Source organism: Anabrus simplex, chromosome 5 (genome assembly GCF_040414725.1).
Source record: "Anabrus simplex isolate iqAnaSimp1 chromosome 5, ASM4041472v1, whole genome shotgun sequence".
NCBI lineage: Eukaryota > Metazoa > Arthropoda > Insecta > Orthoptera > Tettigoniidae > Anabrus > Anabrus simplex.
In genome coordinates this window covers 130402456-130425970 of record NC_090269.1, presented here as the reverse complement: position 1 = coordinate 130425970, position 23515 = coordinate 130402456, and the positions used below count along the sequence as shown (strand labels likewise).

The 23515-nt window shown below is 40.1% G+C and overlaps 1 long non-coding RNA gene across 1 annotated transcript in view; it reads right to left on the bottom strand.

Moving 5' to 3' along the window:
- The window catches only part of LOC136873841 (uncharacterized), a 56052-nt gene extending 45069 nt beyond the window's left edge, over window positions 1-10983 (bottom strand). Inside the window, exon 1 of the long non-coding RNA XR_010860179.2 lies at window positions 10937-10983. This is a non-coding gene — a long non-coding RNA (uncharacterized lncRNA). The remainder of the gene's footprint in view (window positions 1-10936) is intronic.
- Window positions 10984-23515: the final 12532 nt, after the last annotated feature.

The following is a 23515-nucleotide window of genomic DNA, read 5'->3' as shown; positions in this document are numbered from 1 at the left end:
ACAAAATTTTTAGGTGTCCATATAGATGAAAAATTAAGATGGGATTGTCATATAAAAAAAATAGGGAAGTCTCTGAGTTCTGTTTGTTTTGCCTTAAGGATTTTGTCTAATAGTTGTAGTGAAGAATATGTTAGAATGGCATATTTTGGATATTTCCATTCAGTCATCACTTATGCTATTGGTCTCTGGGGCTGTTACAAATCAAATCTTGATGTTATTTTTCGAATACAGAAACGAGCTATCAGAATTATACTGAGACGTAACAGGTTAGATCATTGCAGACCATTATTTAAGAGACTAAGGATACTCCCAGTACCAAGTATATACATCATGCAATGCATTCTACACGTGAAAAAAAATATTGATCACTTCAGAAAGAATTTTGACAATCACAATTACCAGACGCGAACAAGAAATAATATTTTTATCGAACACAAGAGTAAAACCATTGCCTTGAGACATGTAGACTCTGTTGGAATCAGATTGTATAATAAGCTTCCAAATACGATTAAAGATATTAGTCCCGTCAGTTCATTTACCACAGCTTTAAAAAATCTCCTGCTGAGTAGCTGCTTCTACAGTACAGAAGAATACATGATGAAGTGCTGGTAATGATGCTACTACTTATTAACTTGTAATCTGGTATATAGCCTTAAAAATATGTTAATGTCACATTGACTATGTTTACATTATTAACACCACACCAATATATTTTTATTTTGTCTTGTAAATATTGGTTATTAATATTATTTTAAAAAATTAAGATGTGCTGTCCTAACATTGAGGTATGTGGTGTTTCTGTTCTTCTTCTTTTTCAAAATGTTCATTGTTGTGCATATATTATTGTTAGTATTAGGAAATCACTTGACAACTCCTATACTGTTGGCATATTTCAAAATATGTAATTGTACAGTCTATGGAAGCTAAATAAATGAATGAATGAAGCTCTAAAATACCTTTGGGAGTGGCGACCCCATAGCAACAATAGCCTACAATGAGTGGAGGTAATTATCAGCCTCAGAGAAGGTTAGGGCATACCCTACTAAAAGCGATGAACAGTTCTTGTGCTGGGGAAACTGTGGTAAGTGGCCAACCAGCAATTAATATTATGAAGGTGGAATAGTAGTAGTAATATTTATTAAAATTTAAATCATCCATCCTTCAGTGAGGGTGACCCTAAAGGTCTGGAATACATAATTTACAATATGTAATTATAATATTATTGAAATTGTATCTTTTGTGGAAATTACGATTTTAAGTATAAATGAAACTATAATTTGCAGAGAATCTCTTATGATCTGTAATAAGATTTTCTCTATGTCGCAAAAAGGAATTTTTAAATTTTGAAGGATAGTTGCTGTTTTATTCAGCAGGGTACCTCTGGATCCAAATAGGAAACCTCTGACAATCCATTGACCAAGAGGAATATTATGGCAGACATGGTGTATAAATTGCTTGTTTTTCCAGATTAATATCCTGGGCTTGTTGCAGGTCCCTCTCGAAGCGAATGGTAGGATCTAACACCATCGCTTTATTTTCTTCCTTATGGATAGCTATGATGTCCACTCTTCTTGTTGTGTCATTGGTAGAGATGCAGTGAACTTCTTCATACACCTCCCATCCACGCTACCTCAAGCCTTGAACAACTAATGTCCTTACTCGATGGTGACTATTGTTCTGCAGTAATTCGGTGCTCCTGCAGAACTCCAGCACATGTCCAAGTATTTTGGTCTCAATGCAACCATTTTAGCGGCAACGGGTTGAGCTGAAAGTTCTGCCAGGTACCGATCTTACTGCGGTCAGGTTGCAAGACATTTTTATAGCATTTATGTATTCGGATGAAGATTAGGTGACTTGCGAGACATCCAAAAGAATTTGTTGATTTTATGGAGATAAAGAATGTTACAACGATGGGACTGAGTGAGGTCAAGTGGAGGGGAAAGGGAGTGAAGAGGATGAGTAGAGGATACACTCTATACTGGAGTGGAGGAGGTGAGGCAAAAACTGGAGTAGAAGTGATTGTTAACAAAATCCTGGAATGTCCTTTTGGAACCTACTTTGTATTTCTGCCTTAAAGTACCTATACATACTCTTCCATTTTTCACTAAAATTTGTATGACCACCCATTATGCTTGCCATCATGTTATCCTTAGCCGACTTCTTTGGTAGATTCACTTTCCTAGTAAATTACTTCAATATCTCGTTATTTTCACAGCCATTTCTAACTCTATTTCTTTCCAACCTGCACCTCCTTCTTAGTCTCTTTACTTCTCTGTTATAATATAGTGGATCTTTATCATTTCTTACCACCTTTAAAGGTAAACCTATTTTCATATTCCCCAACAACTGCTTTAAACCCATCCCAGAGTCTGTTTAGATTTTTATTTACCTTTTTCCACCGATCATAGTTACTTTCTTAAAACTGCCTCACGCCTGTTTTATCAGCCATATGGTACTGCCTAATAGTCCTAATTTTAATACCTTCCTATCTTATACATTTATTTTTTTAACTACAGCAAAAACAGCTTCATGATCACTAATACCATCTATTACTTTGGTTTCTCTACAGAGCTCATCTGGTTTTACCAGCACCCAGCACCACATCCAGGATGTTCTTTCCTCTAGTTGTTTCCATCACTTTCTGAATCAGCTGCCCTTCCCATATTAACTTATTTGCCATTTGTTGGTCATGCTTCCTGTCGTTCATGTGATAACTAAAACATATGTATACCAGACAAAGACACTGGTTTAGGAATAATTATAACATTAAACTATATATAATACAAAAATTAAGGTTATGATCTTCTTGTCACAATATGATATCTTAAAGTTGATTTAGGACCTGAGGCAAAGAAGTAAATCTCTAATGTCTGATTTCGAACAAGCACTGACTTGCTGGAGGAAGCAGGCAGGCCATGTAACCAAAGGAGTGGATAGGGAACAAGCATTGGCTTGCTGTAGGAAGCAGTCAATGTGAAGAAAGGAGTAGATAGGGAGAAGAGAGGAGGGAAAGGGGGAGGGAGGGGAGGAGAGAAGGGGTGTCTTAAGGTGGGGCTGGTCCGGCCCCGCGGTGTAGGGGGCAAGGTGCCCGCCTGTCACCCGGCGGCCCCAGGTTCGATTCGCGGCCGGGTCAGGGATTTTTTATTGTAAATGATTAATATCCCTGGCCTGGGGACTGGGTATTTGTGTCATCCTTAACGTTCCTTTCCTCACATTTAGCACTTTACACTTCCGCAATTTCCAACTACACGCAGGTTCATAACATATGCTGCAAGTAGGGGCAAAAGATCTTTCTAGGCTGACGCCCCGAACAAATAGTGTTAAAATAAAAAAAAAAAGGTGGGGCTGAAGGATGGGGAAAGAAAGACTGCTCCTGAGAGAGAAATTTGAAGAGATTATAAAAGAGAGAATTCTTTATATTTGAGGTATGATTACTAAAGATAAGAATTAAAAGGTCAATAAAATGTTTGATCTCTCTGATATTTCATTTACATTGAAGGTAGGATTGAAAAACTGTTCCAGATGGATAAGACAATTTTCTGTAATATTGAGTAGGGGCCCTTTTTGTATAACTTTGAGAATTTGTATGGCCAAAAATCTGTTATATTTAAGGGCATTAACATGTTATAAGTATCTTGTATGGAAGTTCCTACCTGTTTGACCGACAGCGGGATGCTAAAAGCGCGGTGTACCATACTATGGTATGCTGCAGATTTTCCCAATCTAATATATTGGTTCATGTTTGTGGGTTACTGTAGTCACCGTCCTAGTTCGTGAACCATGGACAACGGCTGAGTGGCCTAGTAAGTGGTCCTGAGAGTCGGGATACCAGTTGCTATGGAATGGGAGTGGGCATTTCGGACATATTCTGAGTCGTGGCCCTCCTTGTGCTCAGGCGGCTAGGACTATACAATTCACCGGTGGTCCATAACCCGTTAGAGGAGAGATCCTCACTTGGACTATGTGCAAGTAGGGTAGCATCCTGCTTCATGAATTTACCGAGCTCAGAACATTTTAAGCAAGCCTCGGACCTATGGGAGTAATGGAGTCCCACTCCCATTTGACAGGCGAGGGACTCCTTGGGAACAACTTGGCGAACAAAATGGAATTCGATGGGGAGCTATCAATATTAATGGGGCTTATGGCTGAGTCAGCAAAGAGGATGCATCTGGATGTGCTAGGAGTAAGTGATATTCAGGTAAGGGGAGATAATGAGGAAGAGATAGGAGATTATAAAGTGTACTTGACTGGTGTTAGAAAGGGAAGGGCAGAGTCTGGGGTAGGGCTCTTTATCACGAATACCATTGCATGCAACATAGTTTCGGTTAGGCACGTAAATGAGCGAATGATGTGGGTAGATTTGTCAGTTGGAGGAATTAGGACAAGAATTGTGTCCGTGTATTCACCATGTGAGGGTGCAGATGAGGATGAAGTTGACAAGTTTTATGAAGCATCGAGTGACATCGTGGTCAGGGTCAACAGCAAGGATAGAATAGTGCTAATGGGTGATTTCAATGCGAGAATTGGGTTTAGAACTGAAGGATACGAAAGGGTGATTGGTAAATGTGGGGAAGATATGGAAGCTAATGGGAATGGGAAGCGTTTGCTGGACTTCTGTGCTAGTATGGGTTTAGCTGTTATGAATACATTCTTCAAGCATAAGGCTATTCACCACTACACATGGGAGGCTAGGGGTACCAGATCCATAATAGACTATATCTTAACAGACTTTGAATTCAGGAAATCTGTTAGGAATGTGCGAGTTTTTCGCGGATTTTTCGATGATACAGATCACTATCTGATCTGTAGTGAACTAAGTATTTCTAGGCCTAGGGTAGAGAAAGTGAAATCTGTCTGCAAACGAATAAGGGTAGAAAATCTGCAGGACGAGGAAATTAGACAGAAGTACATGGATATGATTAGTGAGAAGTTTCGAACAGTAGACAGTAAGCAGGTTCAGGATATAGAAAGTGAATGGGTGGCATACAGGAATGGTGTAGTAGAAACAGCAAGGGAATGCCTAGGAACAACTGTGTGTAAAGATGGGAAAAGGCGAACATCTTGGTGGAATGATGAAGTGAGAGCAGCCTGTAAACGTAAAAAGAAGGCTTATCAGAAATGGCTCCAAACAAGGGCAGAGGCAGACAGGGATGTGTACGTAGATGAAAGAAACAGAGCGAAACAAATAGTTGTTGAATCCAAAAAGATGTCATGGGAAGATTTTGGTAATAACCTGGAAAGGCTGGGTCAAGCAGCAGGGAAACCTTTCTGGACAGTAATAAAGAATCTTAGGAAGGGAGGGAAAAATGAAATGAACAGTGTTTTGAGTAATTCAGGTGAACTCGTCCGGCTCCGTCTGTGTAACAAGACGTTTACATGCAGCTCAAGGTTCAAATTGAAGTGGGAATTCATCTCTAATTACATCACGATCTTATATGATCAAAGTAAACTTCCCTGGAACCACCTAATATTTAAAGGAACAAATGTCATTCACATAGCATACAACTGCAAAAAATTCACTTATCCCGGATGCACACAGACTGAATTGTGTAACGAACAGCCGAAATTTTAAGAATTTTATATCACACCAATTGTATCATAATTTTATCGTATTTCATGTATCACCACATTAATTGTATGTTATTTTATAATGAGTTAAAATGTGTTTTAGGTGTTTTAGGAATATATATCTTGTTTTAATTTGTACTCACAGCTGATGATGGCACATAGATGCCGAAACTAGTACCATTTGACTATTTGACATGTGATTAAATCACAATAAAACGTCATTGTATTGAATAGGTGGACCTTGAAAGAATTTAATTTTACACATAATAGATCCCAGGGAATCACTGGAGAGGTGGAGGGAATATTTTGAACATCTTCTCAATGTAAAAGGAAATCATCCTGGTAGTGTTGAAAGCAGCCAAGCCCATGGGGAGGAGGAAAATGATGTTGGTGAAATTATGCTTGAGGAAGTGGAAAGGATGGTAAAAAAAACTCCATTGTCATAAGGCAGCAGGAATAGATGAAATTAGACCTGAAATGGTGAAGTATAGTGGGAAGGCAGGGATGAAATGGCTTCATAGAGTAGTAAAATTAGCATGGAGTGTTGGTAAGGTACCTTCAGATTGGACAAAAGGAGTAATTGCACCTATCTATAAGCAAGGGAACAGGAAGGATTGCAACAACTATCGAAGTATCTCATTGATTAGTATACCAGGCAAAGTATTCACTGGCATCTTGGAAGGGAGGGTGCGATCAGTCGTTGAGAGGAAGTTGGATGAAAACCAGTGTGATTTCAGACCACAGAGAGGCTGTCAGGATCAGATTTTCAGTATGCGCCAGGTAATTGAAAAATGCTATGAGAAGAATAGGCAGTTGTGTTTATGTTTCGTAGATCTAGAGAAAGCATATGACAGGGTACCGAGGGAAAAGATGTTCACTATGCTGGGGGACTATGGAATTAAAGGTAGATTATTAAAATCAATCAAAGGATTTATGTTGATAATTGGGCTTCAGTGAGAATTGATAGTAGAATGAGTTCTTGGTATAGGGTACTTACAGGGGTTTGCTGTTCGTAGTTTACATGGATCATCTGCTGAAAGGTATAAAATGGCAGGGAGGGATTCAGTTAGGTGGAAATGTAGTAAGCAGTCTGGCCTATGCTGACGACTTGGTCTTAATGGCAGACTGTGCCGAAAGCCTGCAGTCTAATATCTTGGAACTTGAAAATAGGTGCAATGAGTATGGTATAAAAATTAGCCTCTCGAAGACTAAATTTATGTCAGTAGGTAAGAAATTCAACAGAATCAAATGTCACATTGGTGATACAAAGATAGGACAGGTTGATAATTTCAAGTATTTAGGTTGTATGTTCTCCCAGGATGGTAATATAGTAAGTGAGATTGAATCAAGGTGTAGTAAAGCAAATGCAGTGAGCTCGCAGTTGCGATCAGCAATGTTCTGTAAGAAGTAAGTCAGCTCCCAGATGAAACTATCTTTACATCGGTCTGTTTTCAGACCAACTTTGCTTTATGGGAGTGAAAGCTGGGTGGACTCAGGATATCTTATTCATAAGTTAGAAGTAACAGACATGAAAGTAGCAAGAATGATTGCTGGTACAAACAGGTGGGAACAATGGCAGGAGGGTACTCAGAATGTGGAGATAAAGGTCATGTGAGGCGAATGGAGGATAGGTTACCTAGGAGAATAATGGACTCTACTATGGAGGGTAAGAGAAGTAGAGGGATACCAAGATGATGATGGTTAGACTCTGTTTCTAGTGATTTAAAGATAAGAGGTATAGAACTAAATGAGGCCACAACACTAGTTGCAAATCGAGGATTGTGGCGACATTTAGTTAATTCTCAGAGGCTTGCAGACTGAACGCTGAAAGGCATAACAGTCTATAATGATAATGTATGTATGTATGTATGTATGTATGTATGTATGTATGTATGTATGTATGTATGTATTGCAGGCCGTCAATACAGTCTTCCATTAGGAGAAAGTCGTCGGCATAGACAAAACTGCTTACTACACAGTTAAAAAATGGGAATGTGTTTTTTTGAACGTATACCATATGTGCTGTCAAAAAAAGAACTTAAAAACAAATTAAACACCATTTGCAGTATAGCTAAATTTAACCCATTTATGCTCAAGTTGGTTTTTTTTTTCAAATTTTATAGTTTTGACTACTGGAATCAGTTTATTCATTTTCAAAAACGCCCCAAAAATTGTTTAAAAATTTTTTGTTGTTGTTTAAAAATTATCGCATGAGTCTTTAATGACCCACTGGGCATGGACGCCAGGGGCATATCTCCAACATGGGCTTTGGCTATTTTCATGTTTGGGTTCATCATGGTATATTTTTTATGATAAAAGAAGAACAACTGGTGCATTTTATGACTCATTATTATTGAAAAATGAAAATGACATATCTATGACAGAGGTAAGTACTAAGGTAAGTATTATAAAGCACATAGAAAATGCTAAGAAAAAGTCGCCCTTAGTACTGCCATAAGAAGGAAGCTTTCCTAAAAATATAAAGAGTATCAAAATTGAACATTAACATTTAACATTAAGAATATAAAATAGACTGTTAGTCGAGTTTCCTGGTCAGTATTACACATTCCTTTGAATACTCAGTTCTGAAATGGCACAACAGGCTTTGGCATCATTATTATAAAACATTTTGCCTTGCGTGAAAAAAAATTGAATCAGTCAAAATTACTAAAACTACGAAGCTCAAATTATGTTCTCATTTACACAGTGCACTTTACCTCCAAGTAAGACAGCTACTATGGGATAAACAAGTACCACTCAAAACCAAGATGACACTGTATAAATCATACTATACCCCTATCCTCACATACAGCCTGGAAACCGCTACATTAACAAGAAAGGACAACTCGAAACTCCAAGCAGCAGAAATGAAGTTCCTACGCACAATGATCCAGAAGACCAGGAGGGATAAAATCAGGAATGAAAAAGTCAGAGAAGACATAGGACTAGAAGACTCCTTACTCCAGAAGATCCAAAAGGCAAGACTGAATTGGTTTGGTCATGTGAAAAGAATGAGTGCCAACAGGTCTGCAAGAAAGGAGTATGAAAGAGAAATCAGGGGAAAGAGACCAGTGGGCAGACCTAGAGAAAAATGGACAGACATAGTGAAGAAGGATGTAGAGGAGATAGGTCAGAATTGGGAATGGATTGTGAACGAAGAATAGTTCATGGATAGAACAAAATGGAAGGGGCTCGTATACCACACCTGGGAAACTGGAGTTGGTCAACGATGATGATGATGACTTTACTTCTTGTGGAATTCTCCAAAACAATAGCAGTGTAAGGCAGCAGCACATCTTTGGCATGGTCGGACAGTTTTACTTTTGCAGACGCGACGACGTCACCGGGGCTGTTTGCCCACCAGAAGATGACCACCGTGGCTTTCCCGCATGGCTTCAGTCACTGGTGCACGCATGTTAACATTGCGAGGAGGGGTTCCATACATCTCTAACAAGCTGGTCACAATGAATCGTCGGAACGCCACGGCGTCAAGCTTCATGTCGTGAGATCTTGACAAAATCCAAGCATTGCTCATCACAACGTCGAGAAACCAGAGCAGAATTGGCATATACCATTTCTTGCCTCTTATGTTCATGCGGTAAGTAGATATATTGGTGTCCATTTGATCTACTCCTCCCGTGTTCTTGTTGTACTTAGAAACAAGAGGTGGTTGAGGTATCTTCACAGGTTTTTTCTGCACGAATGAGTACCGCCCAGCTTCTTCAACAGGTTCTACACCGTGCTCGTTTGACAGGAAGTTCACAACGTTGTTCACAGCCACTATTTGGTCTTCTCTATAAACTGCACTTTCAAAGTATCCCCTTTCTTTTTTATTTATCGTCTTCTTGTCTGGCAATGGGTAGCCCTCCATCCATTTAGCCCGAACCATGCCAGTGCATTGCATTCCTCACTTTTTTAACTCCAACAAAAACTCTGGGCAATTAAAAAAGTTATCGCAGTAAAAAGAGAAGCATACACTGGGGTAAAACTTTGATAAAACATTGCAGAATTTCAAAACAACGCTTTCCCCTAAGCCAACATATTTAGAGCATTTTTTGTTAGCTTTTGCACCTTGATAAATATCTACCTGCATACCCTTGTCTTTGAGCAGCAGTCCATACCTTAAAACCAAATCTAATAGGCTTTCCCTTTATGAACTGCCGGCGACCATGGCACCCAAAATACAGGATCATATACTCATCGACAGAAACGTTTCTCTCATTGGGTGCATTTTCAATGAAAGATTTGTGCAAGGCATTCATAAATTCATGAATTTTTTCCATTTTGTCATTTTTTGGTAAGTTGGTATTGTCACACACATGAAAAAAGCGAAAAATATCTTCAAAAGGATTTCTTCGCAGTGACTGGCTCACACTTACCGTGTGAGTCACGGTAATTCCCAGAACATCCGTCTCCGTGCGACAGGTACATAGCCGCTTAAGTACAGGACACCTAATACACAGTAAACTTCTTCAGTTGTTACCTAGGCCTACCTGAAAATTGGACTGGTTTTTCTGAGCGGCGTAAATGTTAGTGTACTTGACAATCATATCTATAATACAGTATCTTTGGTACAAAAAACTTCTCAAAAATCTAACAGAGCAAATTTTCATTTACAGAAGCAGCAGTGGAACAAGTGATACTTTGCGGTGGTACAGGTTCGTATTGAAGATCTCCTTTTTCCCAAGGTCGATGTGGCTTCTTTTTCTTTGCTGATTTTTCTTTCTTTGCAGGTGACTCAGGCTCTGAACTACTACTGTTCAAATCACTGTCTGATTCCAGAGCAGCTGAGCCATCATCATAGACAACTACTTGTGCTTCAGCCCCTAGTTGTAACCCACTCATTTTGTCCAGAATGCAGCAATCATCTTCGTCGCCCAAATCGGCGTCTGATATAGGACCCGTATCATCTGGTGGAGTGATATAAACATCCAGTGATATTCCAAGAATATTGCTGGCAGATATACCTCAAGCTCTGACAGAATTTCAGCAGTACCGGAGGTTAAATTTTTTCGCCTGAAAAAGATTAAATAAGTATAAAAACACTGTAATTTGCTAATTAGTTAATGAATAAATGACTTTAATGTGCTCCAAATGGTTGATATTGTTTCAAAAACACTAATTTAGAACATTTTCTGCCAATCCCTTACGTTGTTAGCATCTAAATGCAAAAATACACTAAAGTACTATTGTTCTGTGGTTTGTGCCCAGCAAGTCGTTTGTGACCCACGCTATGTTATTCATGGTGTATTATAAGACTCAATTGACATATTAAAATAGTAAAGGCGTTTAAAGATGCATCAGATATCCCCGAACAACATCGACACACTGAACACTACATTTTAAAACTTTTAACCACTCTACTAACCAATAACGGCGAGAGCACGATGCAGGTTCCACCTTGACTCAACTAGCTGCCAAGCAGCATCTGCGTTGTGGCGGAAAAGCTGCTCCAACCAAGAAACGGCAGTGCAGGCAACCTTACTACACACACAGAATGCGCTACCAATGCGAAACAACAAAAAATATGCTCGGCAGAACTTTTTCTTTCGCAAATAACCCACTGGGCATAAATGGGTTTAATGGCTACAACAGCTCTCTTATAGAGAACATCATTAATAATCAAAAAACGCCAACCTTCAACAATAATTTTTTATCTACTTTTACATTTAATAATAAACAAGTCTACCAAATCACATATTTAAAAAGCAGGGCATCAAAATAGCCTTCAAAACTTGTAACAGAAACACAGATATTCTACCCAACACTAGTTCTATTAATCACAGCAATAAGTTCACCAAGTCAGGTGTTTATAGACTCAATTGTAATAATTGTAACCAGAGCCATCTACAGTAACTGTAGTCAGCTATGATTGTAACGCATCATATATCAGTCAAACAGGTAGGAGCTTCCATATAAGATTCTTAAAACATGTTAATGCCCTGAAATATAACAGATTTTTAGCTATGGGACAGCGCATGGGTGATACTAACCATAAATTCACTAACTTCAAACAAGACATGAAAATTCTCAAATTTATACAAAAAGGCCCTCTGCTCATTATTACAGAAAATTGTTTTATCAATCTGGAACAGTTTTCCAGTCCTAACTTCAATGTAAATGAAATATCAGAGAAATCAAACATTTTTTGATGTTTTAATTCCTATCTTTAGAAATCATGCCTCAGATAACAAGAATTCTCTCTTTTATAATCTGTTCGAATTCCCCTCTCAGCAGCAGTCTTTCTTTCCTCATCCTTCAGCTACCGGGCGAGTTGGCCGTGCGCGTAGAGGCGCGCGGCTGTGAGCTTGCATCCGGGAGATAGTAGGTTCGAATCCCACTATCGGCAGCCCTGAAGATGGTTTTCCGTGGTTTCCCATTTTCACACCAGGCAAATGCTGGGGCTGTACCTTAATCAAGGCCACGGCCGCTTCCTTCCAACTCCTAGGCCTTTCCTATCCCATCGTCGCCATAAGACCTATCTGTGTCGGTGCGACGTAAAACCCCTAGCAAAAAAAAAAAAAAAAAAATAGCATCCTTCAGCCCCACCTTAGACACCCCTTCTCTTCTTCTACCCTTCCTCCCCACCCCTCCCCCTTTCTCTCCCTTGCTTGCTCCCTCCTCTCCTCTCCCTATCTACTCCTTTCTTCACATTGCCTGCTTCCTACAGCAAGTCAATGCTTGTTCCCTATCCACTCCTTGGTTTACATGGCCTGCCTGCTTCCTCCAGCAAGTCAGTGCTTGTTCGAAATCAGACATTAGAGATTTACTTCCTTGTCTGAGGTCCTTAATCAACTTTAAGACATCATATTCTGACAAGAAAATCATAACCTTAATTTTTTTATTATATATAGTTTAATGTTATAATTTTCCCAAAACAGTGTCTTCGTCTGGTATACATATGTTTTAGTTATCACATGATTAGTTTTTTATTCGGCTGAAGATGGCCACTAAGTGGCTGAAACTAGTCCCAAGACTTGTGTAATGACATTTACTTGATATATTGTATTGAAAAGGTTCTTGTCAATTTATTCTTCAATACAGAACCCAAAAAGTGATCTTTATAGCTTATAAATATAAACGGTTGTACTAGCAAGGCTCAGTAGGGCCATACATGGTTGGTACTGCTTGAAGGAGCTTCAATGAAAGGAAAGCACATAGCATTGTGATGTGTGGGGATATTCCCCTGTAGAAGTCTCAGTATTGGGAATATAACTGCATGTTGACAAAAGTCAAAAGATGAGGAGAAGGGCATTTAGCAAAGGGATTACTCTGCAGGGGGCCAGAACATGACCACCAAGATAACGGGGGCCACAGCCAGATGTGCTGTATTTAACTTGCAGAATTGGGAAGACTGTGAAGGGATTGTGAGCTGCACGTTAGTTCATTTTGTGCCATATTAGTGACATTTTTTAAGATGGGCCGTTTTGTCATAAAGAAGCCAAAACTATGTACATCCTTGGTAAGTTATGAAAAAGTATTGTATTCTGATTGATTGATTGATTGATTGATTGATTGATTGATTGATTGATTGATTGATTGATTGATTGATTGATTGATTGATTGATTGATGTTTAAAGGGCCTAACATCGAGGTCATCGGCCCCTAATGGTACGAAATGAGATGACAAATTAAAAGTCCAAAATCCTCCAGTGACCAGAATTCAAAGTGTCATGTTTACACTATGAGTGTTTGGCTGTTGTTATGGTGATCTTTGGAAAAAAAACAAGTATGGCGGACGGACTGTAATGTGTGAAATTGTATTTTCGTAATATAGTGTTTATTTTATAGCAGTTGTGAGTGTTTATTATGTGATCAACTGGTTATACCTATACCGGGTAGGCATAGGTCCCTAACAAATTGTGGCGACCCTGCCAGGATACGTATTAATTTACACGACTTGAAGATTGTGTTGAAATGGAGAAGGTAACGAAAGCTCGGAGGCCGGTTAGAGCAACTTTTACGAAAACGTACAATTTGCTCTTGCAAAATTTAAGTCAAGAAATACAAGACGGCATTCATGAAGACACGTTGCAATCCTTGATAAATAAATTGGAAAGGTTAGGAAAGGAACTGGCACCGTTGGACGAAAAAGTGTTAGATTTGTTGCTGGAAAGAGAAGGAGACGACGAGTATGACCGTGAGTACGAATCTATAGACAGTTTTAGAGACAAATTAGATGATGCAAGACAAAAATATGCCCTGTGGTTACAAGCTAATAATGCCAATGTGTTGGAAGTAGTGTCAGGTAGATCAACTGTATCAGCTGAGAGTAAAAACAAAAGGCAATTGAAATTACCAAAGATAGAACTCGTGAAATTCGATGGAGAGGTTAGGAATTGGTTGGAATTTTGGGGACAATTTCGGCGCATCCATGAGGACTCTGAAATTGAGGATGAAGATAAATTTCAATACCTAATCCAGTCCACGAAGGTTGATAGCCGAGCTAGAGATTTAGTTAGCAGTTTCCCCCCCACTGCTGAAAATTACTCTAAGGCTGTAGAATCCCTTAAGGGTAGGTTTGGAAGAGAAGATTTATTGACCGAATTCTATGTCAGGGAGCTCATAAGTCTTGTAGTAAAAAATGTTTCTCAGACAAGGGAGAAGCCTATGCTTGCTAGCTTATACGACAAGTTAGAAGCACAGCTGAGAGCTTTAGAATCAATAGGCGTTACTCGAGATAAGTACGGCTCGATGCTCTTTCCGTTAGTAGAATCTTGCTTGCCTGAGGAAGTATTACGTGTCTGGATGAGGAGTTCATCAACGACTAAAACGGATCAGGATAATGGACATGCTGACAAACTGACCGCGTTACTTGGTTTTCTGAAGGGTGAAGTAGAGAGTGAAGAGAGAATTACATTCGCTCAAGCTGGTTTTGGACTATCTAATAAATCGAGGAGTGCTAAGATTAAAGAACGGGAGCGGGAGGAGCAAGGTTTAGCTACTGCTAGTGTACTTTTCGCTGGAAAAGGAAACAGTTTGGAGTGTGTCTTCTGTAATAAATCGCATGACAGCAAAGGGTGTCATCTGGCTCAAGAATTGAACTTAAGGGATAAACATAAAAGGTTGTCAGAGAATAAAGCTTGTTTTTCATGTCTGAAGGTGGGACATAGGGCTGCTAATTGCATTACGAAACTAAAATGTCTCGTGTGCAGTGATAAACATGAGGCTATTATGTGTCCCAAATTAGATGTAAATAAAGGGGGTTATAAGGGTGATGAGAAGAACCAAGAATGGGGTTCAAAGTTGTCAGGTGGCCCAACTGTAACCCTTAACACCCAAACCAGTAATGTTTCTGAAGTACTGTTACAAACTCTTGTGGTTAGGTTAAATCATCAAGGAAAAGAAAGAACTGTACGGGCATTGCTGGATACAGGCTCGCAGAGATCCTATCTATTGGAGAAAACTGCCGTGGAAATGGGGTATATTCCATCAAAGACTGAAAAAATTGAACACAAGCTTTTTGGGGGTGCTTCAATCGGTGCAAACGATCATAACCTGTATGAGATAGCCATTGTCAACCTACGCCATTCAATTTCTCAAAACATTAAGGTGCTGGGACAAAAGGTAATTTGTGGTACAATCCCACGTTTAAAAGGGGGTCCTTGGATGGATGAGATCAGAGAAAAGAAAATTTGGCTCTCTGATTATGGTCCAGAGCCATCGGAGATTGAGTTACTCATTGGTGCAGACATCGTGGGAAGTTTATTGACCGGGGAAACAGTCAAGTTGAGGTCTGGTTTGGTTGCTGTTAGGACCACATTTGGTTGGACAGTGATGGGACAGCTCTGGAAGACAACTGAGAACTCTAACACAGTGTCTATGGTGAACTCTCTGTTTGTGAGAACGGCTTCTTTGGGTGAACTATGGAACTTGGAAAGCATAGGAATTTGTGATCCGACCGAGACGTTGTCGAAGAAGGAGATTGAATTGGCAACATTGAAACATTTCCAAGAAAATGTTAAGATAGATGAGGAAGGACGATATGAAGTCGCGCTTCCATGGAAAGAAGATCAGCAGCTATTGTCAGACAACAAGGATGTTGCATTAAAAAGACTGGTTTCTACAACACACCGCTTAATCAAGGAAGAAAATTTCGAGAAGTACCAGCAGGTGCTCCATGACTGGCAAGATGAAGGGATAATTGAAGAAGTTGGCCAAGAAAGCTCTCAGGATGCTGGGTACTTTATACCACACAGAGGAGTTTTTAAGGAAGGATCGACTACAGCAGTGAGGCCGGTGTTTGATGCTTCATGTAAATCGAAAGGAGGACTTTCACTCAACGACTGTCTGGAGAAGGGACCTAATCTATTAGAAGTAATTCCATCTATTTTGAACCGGTTCCGTTTAAACAGGATTGGCGTGATCTCAGACATAAAGAAGGCCTTTCTTCAAATCGCAGTCGCTGAAAGGGATCGAAACTTTTTGAAATTCCTGTGGTGGGAGAATTTTGCTGAGGGAACTCTTAAAATATACCGCCACAAACGGGTTGTTTTTGGAGTTAACTGCAGTCCGTTTCTACTTGGAGCGGTATTGGATCTTCATTTAAAGAACAATTCGTGCTTCCGTGAAACCGCAGATAAACTGAGAACATCTCTGTATGTGGACAACTGCGTCACTTCCGTGAACACAGAAGAAGAACTTAAACAATTTGTGGATGAGTCGAGGGAGCTACTGTTGCAAGGAAAATTTGACCTAAGAGGGTGGGAGTACACCAGGTTGACTCTGGAGGATGAAGTACCTAAAGTGACACCTGTTTTGGGTTTGTTGTGGGACCCCGTAGCTGATCTTTTGTCATGTAAAATGGTGAAGTTGAATGACTCTGATGTTCTCACAAGGAGGACAGTTTTGTCAATGACTCAAAGTATTTTTGACCCAATTGGTTTTACGTGTCCGGTTTCCATTGTACCTAAGATTTTACTACAGGAAAGTTGGAGAGAGAAAGTAAGTTGGGATAGTCCGTTAAGTGAAGACACCCAAATCAAATTCAATAAGTGGTTGAAGGAGTTGTCCTCTGTTGCTGAAATTAAAGTGCCTAGAAGATTTTCTAGTTGTGAGGACAAATCGTCATGGAGTATGCATGTATTTTGTGATGCCAGTCAAGTGGCTTATGCAGCCGTTATTTTTTTAAGATCTTTCAATGGAAAAGAGTTTGAAGTGCGACTGGTCGCAGCAAAATCAAGGGTAGCCCCCTTAAAGAAAATAACGATACCGAGACTGGAGTTATTAGCCTGCACTATAGGCTCACGTCTCGCTTTTTCTGTGAAAGAAAGTTTGAATCTGACGGACATCCCGGAGTACTATTGGAGTGACTCTTCTTCTGTGCTATGTTGGATAAGAAGAGAGGAAGCTTGGGGAGTGTTCGTCACTAACAGAGTGAAAGAAATTAGATTATTATCTAATCCTAAGTGTTGGTTTCATCTACCAGGCACAGACAACCCAGCAGACCTACCTTCGAGAGGTTGCTCTGCTTCGCAGCTGATTTCTTCTCGTTGGTGGGAGGGACCCGCTTGGTTAAAGTTGGAAGAGAACAGGTGGCCATCGCGCATTGTAGAAATTAATGAAGAGGAGGTCAATGCAGAAAGAAAAAAAGGCCTTGTTACGACTACTATGCTTGTCTCCCAGGGAAAGCAGTGGTATTTAAGATTCTTTTCTCAGTATTCAAGAATCGTCAGAATGGTGGCCTGGATGCTGCGGTTCATCAACAATGCGAGAAAGGACGTAGAGCAGAATGTTGCTTCTGAATTGGATTGTTTGGAAATTTCAATGGCGGAGAGACGACTGTTGAAAATTGTTCAAGAAGAGAACTTTACTGAAAGGGACAACCAACAAACATTGTGCCTTTTCAAAGACCAGCTGGGCCTCGTCAGGGTTAAGACAAAAAGGAAGGATGAATACGATTTCCGTACACCTGTTTTATTGCCATCAAATCACCCTCTGACTGAGGTGATAATCAGAGAACACCATTTGAGAGCTTCTCATGCTGGTGTTCAGATTCTACTCGCCATACTGCGGGAGCACTACTGGATACCAAAGGGAAGAAGAACAATTCGCAAAGTCATCAGGAAATGTATACAATGTAGAAGATTCGAAATGAAAAAATCAGTTCCTGAAACGCCAGCCCTTCCAGAAGATCGTGTAAGAGATGCAGGTGTATTTGAAGTGGTAGGAGTCGATCTTGCCGGACCACTATTTCTAAAATCCAAAGACAAGGCTTGGATTGTGATATTCACATGTGCAGTTGTTAGAGCAGTCCATTTTGAACTAGTAATGACTTTGTCGACTACAGGGTTTTTACTTGCCCTTAGGCGCTTCATAGCCCGACGAGGCAGGCCTCGTGTGATTTATAGTGACAATGGGACAAATTTTGCTGGGGCTAACAAATTGTTCGGCAACATTGATTGGAAAAAAATAGGTGCGGAAACATCGGTTACTAGAATCGAGTGGAAGTTTAGTCCTCCTTCAGCTCCTTGGTGGGGTGGATTCTGGGAGCGCATTGTGCAAATGGTCAAGAAACTATTAAGGCGTGTTTTAGGCAAGGCTATCTTGACATATGAGGAACTGTTGACTGTTATTGCTGATTGTGAATCCGTAATTAACTCCAGACCCCTCACCTACATTTCAGAAAGTCGTGATGAATTGGTGCCTCTAACTCCGTCAATGTTTCTTCAGGACATTCCCATGGTTGGTACTCCAGATTTAGACAAACTAGATCAGGTCAGTCTCTCAAGAAGATTTCAGTACCTTCAACAGCTGAGGAATGAACTGAGGAGAAGATTCCGACTGGAATATCTGGGTAGCCTTCTGTGCTGTCCATCGGGCAAGGAGCCTGATCGGCATTGGAAGGTAGGAGATGTGGTCATCATTGGTAGTGATGACAAGAGAAGAATCGACTGGCCCCTGGGGAGAGTGACAGCTATATTTCCAGGTAAAGACAAAGTGATCAGGGTAGTTCGAGTGAAGACATCCTCAGGAGAACTCATCCGTCCTACGAGGCACCTTTATCCATTGGAGGTTGAAGGTGGGAGTGAGGAGATGGCCTTACCCAGTGATACGGTTCCTGAGACATTAAGTCTCGGCAGCCGCAACTTCACCAGGAGTAGAAGAAGAGTTAAAATACCTTCTCGCCTCTGTCTGTAAACATTGTGTTTTGATTGGTATCAAAAGGTGGGAGTATGTCATGTTTACACTATGAGTGTTTGGCTGTTGTTATGGTGATCTTTGGAAAAAAAAAACAAGTATGGCGGACGGACTGTAATGTGTGAAATTGTATTTTCGTAATATAGTGTTTATTTTATAGCAGTTGTGAGTGTTTATTATGTGATCAACTGGTTATACCTATACCGGGTAGGCATAGGTCCCTAACACAAAGCGTGAGGACGAAGAATGAATGGATGGATTGATATGAAGTTAAAACGATCAGTGGATCCGACCCACAGAAGCTGGCAGAAAACAATAGGAGTACGGACCATGGGACTGCTTCTATAGCACGCTGCTGAATCGATTAGAATATGCTCGTTCTCGAAACGGGTCCAAAATCCAGGTCATCGGCCCTCATAATGGTATTTATCGCTAGAAAAGTAGAACCATGATATTTCCCATGTTGCGGTACTAATCAAGAGTAGCGTAGACTCGCGGTATTCCATACATTGTTGTACGACTCACAAATAATGAAATTCGCACAAGTATTACAGAACTAATGTGTTTCGCACATTGCGGCGCCCTTGACAGGCAACCAAACCTATGATGTTCATCACCTAAGTGTACTAACCACAGGGACTTGTACTATCCCGTGGTGTTCATCATATAGTGGGTACTAATCATAGGCAAGCCAGAACCATGGGTTCCTTCATCCCATGGTGTCGCTCATATAGTGCTACTAATCGCAGGTACTGTAAAAGCCGTCGTGCCCACGTTTCCTACTAATCACAAACCTATTTGGTACCCAACATAGTGGTACTACGCGCAAGTAAAGGCGACCCATGGTGTTCCCCGTGTGGTTGTACTAATCACAAATAGTTTCATGGTTCTAATTTGATCGGTCCGATGACCTTCGGTGTTAGGCCCCTTTAAACAACAAGCATCAGCAACAACAAGCAGCTAATTTGATCATCCCTTGGTCGCCCCTTTTAGTCGCCTCTTACGACAGGCAGAGGATACCGTGGGTGTATTCTTCGTCTGCGTCCCCCACCCGCAGGGGGTTATTGTATTCTAACAGCAGCACTAGCATGTAGTAGCAAGACATAATCGCGGATGTGTGCGTAATTTCTATGTATAGGTTGGCCTGTCTGTTTCGTCAGATGCCCGGGGACTGATTGGAACTTCAAATAGCACCGTCAAAAGTGCGGGTAATTATTTCGTAATCGGCGGACGTGATAGCTCAGTTCCAATGGTTCTATGTTTTCATCAAGACGGCCGATGTTTGATTCGCAGTCGATGCATACAAAAATTTTGAAATGGGAAGTCACGTTCTATTGATCTGGAGTCTACTTAAAACCGTTCACCCCATCGCTAATGATTATGATTTAAAATCCCACAAGCCCTAAGCTTGCTTACATTTTTTAAAGTACTTATGAATCATTACATCATTTATGGTGGTGTATTTTGAGTATCCAACCATTCTTCGGGCTTACTTTGTACCTTAAATTGTGAGTGGATTCAGTGGCATACTCAGTGGGTGGGGTACAAATCCGGCCAGAAGCGTGGATATGACTTTACATCGAGAGGGGGATATGAAAAGAAAGCCGATCCTGCCGAGTGTGGTGACGGATCTTCAATAAATATTGGTGATTTTGATTGTTACGATGTAGTTATATCCAACAATCGGAATCATAACTTCCGTACTGTTAACATAAACCTGCTGCATTTTTGATACTGATCGTAAAATTAATATCATCATTCCTCTTTTTATGAGGAAGTAGAATCTACATTTAATTAATTTGTATTTTTTTAAAAGGAACCACTTTGGTCTACGCTCCGTGAAGGTGAAGTGTGTCATAGATATTTAGATTATATGAGACTCAAGGCCAACTCCACTGCACCCACAAACAAGGCTGTATCTTCCACATCCCATTCCTTTGTTAACTCTGTCAGTGCCGGGAATGGAATGCAGGATGCCTTAAGTCATGTGACTATAAGGTCCTACAAGTCCTACAGGTCCTCCAAGTCCTACAAGGCTCTTTAGCTTCCAGCTAATTCTTCCGTCCTGTCTCGAGCATTTAGGACAGTTGGAAAATGTATGTCTGTCTTAATAAATGCACCTCATAAAACCTTTCTAAAAATAATAACTGTACCTATTTATAACATTAATTACAAACTCCTTTTCATGTGGCTTAGTTGGTCGAGTCGCTGTCCTTTTGAGTCCGAGTTCGCAGGTTCAAATCCAGGCTTGGGTCGGTGGTGCTTAAAAGGGTGTTGTAATTGCAACAGTTCCGTGTCATTGGCTCCTGGCACGTTAAAAATTCTCCTGTGGGATAAACTTCCGACGCTCCGGTGTCTGTTAAGAACTAATATTTGGGATGAACTTTACACAAATAACAGTACTATCCCCCAAAAATACGCCACTGACACAGACTACTGTAAACTAGCACTGGCTCCAGGGTTACAAACCATAGAAGGAGACTAATCTTGAGGGTTACTCACCCACAGGTAATCAGTCTACCAAGCAGTCCCTCCACGTGTTGAAACTTTAACTCGGTTTGGAATATCTATTGCCAAAATATGCAGTTAGTCGTTCTATGTGTTGAAATTTTGCTCGGTTTGGAACATCTATTGCCAAAATATGCGGTTAAGAAAGATTTTGGTGACATTGTGAAGGCGATTGAATTTTACGAAAGCGATCTTGAAAATGCAAACAAAGACATTCTGGAGGCGGAGTGGCGTTTGTGTAAGCTGAAATGCAGAATCGCATCAGAAAAACATTCAAAGACTGTGATTGAAGTTCTAAAAGAAATCGACAAGCCCTCTTTTCCAAACATTGCTACCGGTACTCTTTTTAAATCCTGGTTGTTATTCCTGTAACTACAGCATCTGTGGAGAGAAGCTTCTTCGCCCTGAAGAGGCTAAAGACATATTTGAGGAGTAAGACCGGTGAGGAAGGACTGACGGCTCTTGCACTCATGGCAGTACATAGAGATATCAATGTGGATATTGGCGAGGTTGTGAAATATTATGGGCATAGTGCTCGAACACTACCTCTTTTTTAGAGGCAAACTGATATACAGGATGTAAGGGTATGAGTATAAATATTTCCTGTAGCAGTCAAGAACAATGGTACAAACCAATATACAATCATATTTTTGTAACCTGCGAAACTTATTTTCGGGAGCAAAGGAATACACTTTTGGGAGTAATTTGAATTGAATTTGAATTTGAATTTGAATTTATTGATCATGATTTACACGCCACTGAGACTGAAAAGCCCCTTTATGTAGCGTCTTCTTATAATACAATGCAGATTTATGAAAACAGTAACTACATTTTTATAATATTAAAGTATTAAACTAAACAAGAAACTTAAAAAAAATGAAAATACAGATACCAAATCCAGTAAGGTTAAGACATACATTATATAATAAGTAAGAAAGTAAATCATTAAGCCCTTCTGTTATTTTGGACTACATGGGTTTAAAGAATATAAAGCTAAAGCAGAGAAACAATTTTCTTCGAAATATACATATTCCTGATTGTTCGACACAAGAATGCCTGATCTCAGCCTCTTGCGTACTCCTCCAGAAAGATAGATGTTAAGAACTGCTTTTGACCTATCACTACCTGCGCTCCCCTTCTGTTGTGTAACACGTAATTTCAAGACAAAAAGATGGATAGACGCAGTGCCCTAGTGAGAAAGGCACGAGGAAGGGGAGGGGACGGATAATCATAAACTTGAAATTACACACCTGATAAATGAGTACCCGGAAGCTGCAATATCGACACTGTTAGCCATTGATCATGCCTAAGTAATTAATAGAGGACAAAACATAAAAACTGCACATACGTATTGTCCCCTTGAAATTTGGCCTACAATAAACATTTTATTGTGTGTTAAAGTGAGAGGCTATTATTTCATTAGTACGGGTGAAATATTTCCAGTCCTGTGTTACGAACACATATCCGCATGCACGGAACCGGATTTTACCAGCCGAGAGCGAAGTATTGATTTTTCAATCGACCAGTCAGCTATATCACATGACCCAGTGGGAACTTTCAATGCCACCGCAAGGTGCATTAGGCATGTCAAAATCTTCTAGTGAGAGTACTTTCGAGAATTGTAGTAACCTATCAGGTGTAAGACGACGTTCAATTACGAGTCGATATGGAGACACACCCACCTCGAGGAACACTTATATACTCAAGTTTTCCGAAGAAACGCTCTCTTACTTCCATTCTTCTACTTGGATTTCTACGACGCAGGCACTATGTTACTTGGATAATTGAACTCTGTAGTACTTCAACTCTGCGGCATTATAAATCAACTACCCTCTTACAGTATAACAGTCAACGAGTCTGGCAGATTTTCGCAGGCTAAGTTACGTGCTGTTCATCTATAAAACTCGACGTATTTGTGTGTGGAATATCTACTAAATTTTTTGTCAGTTTCAGCCTTCATCTAATCAGAAGAAAGAAGAAGATCGCCACGTGTTTACTGGAGTTCATCGGGATGGTTCAACTACTTGAAGAGGAAACCTACATTATTTCTGCCCTGGACGTGGCTGCTGCGATGGTGTACTAAAATGTAGGCAACATCTAACCTGGGGAGATAACGACGGAAGCAGATGACCAGCAATATGTGATCCAGTAATTCCAGATCATTGGCAGAGATCCGGTTTCATCATACATTTAAGTTCCGATTTATAATGTTTTACCTGTTCATCTTTGTAGAAATAATGCTTACTTATTCATTAATAGTAGTATTTATACTCAGGGTGCGAAATCAGAAAGAAATGGG